This window comes from Orcinus orca, chromosome 2 (assembly GCF_937001465.1).
Source record: "Orcinus orca chromosome 2, mOrcOrc1.1, whole genome shotgun sequence".
Classification (NCBI taxonomy): domain Eukaryota; kingdom Metazoa; phylum Chordata; class Mammalia; order Artiodactyla; family Delphinidae; genus Orcinus; species Orcinus orca.
In genome coordinates, this window is record NC_064560.1 from 174179586 (window position 1) to 174180121 (window position 536).

Genomic DNA, 536 nt, shown 5'->3' on the forward strand with positions numbered 1-536 from the left:
CTTTGGCTATTCGGGGTCTTTTGTGTTTCCATACAAATTGTGAAATTTTTTGTTCTAGTTCTGTGAAAAATGCCAGTGGTAGTTTGACAGGGATTGCACTGAATCTGCAGATTGCTTTCCAAAGCTGAAGGGTTTTAAGGAGGCAATAAAACAAAGAACGAGGAGCAGTGCTTTATAGTTGCTCTATTCCATCCTGGTCCTTGCTTCTCTTTGTCAGCCGTTTTTATCCTTAAAATAATCCAACTATAGGCCTGGTGGAAGACTACCCAGCACGTTTTTAATGAGCATGGAGAAACTCTTTAAGGCTGAGATACAGAATGTAAAGCAGCAGCAGAGGGAAGTGGAGGAGGCTGGGGGGGAAGGAGGGGCTGTGAGAGCAGGCTGTGGGAGGTCTAGGGAAGGCAGGCTTGACCCCTGGGAGTTCAGCATCAGGTAGATCACATCAGTGCAAACTATGAGGCTGGAAAAAAATTGCAAAACAAAACCAAAAAACCCCATCCCATCCCCCCAAAATCCCACAAACAACCAGACAATCA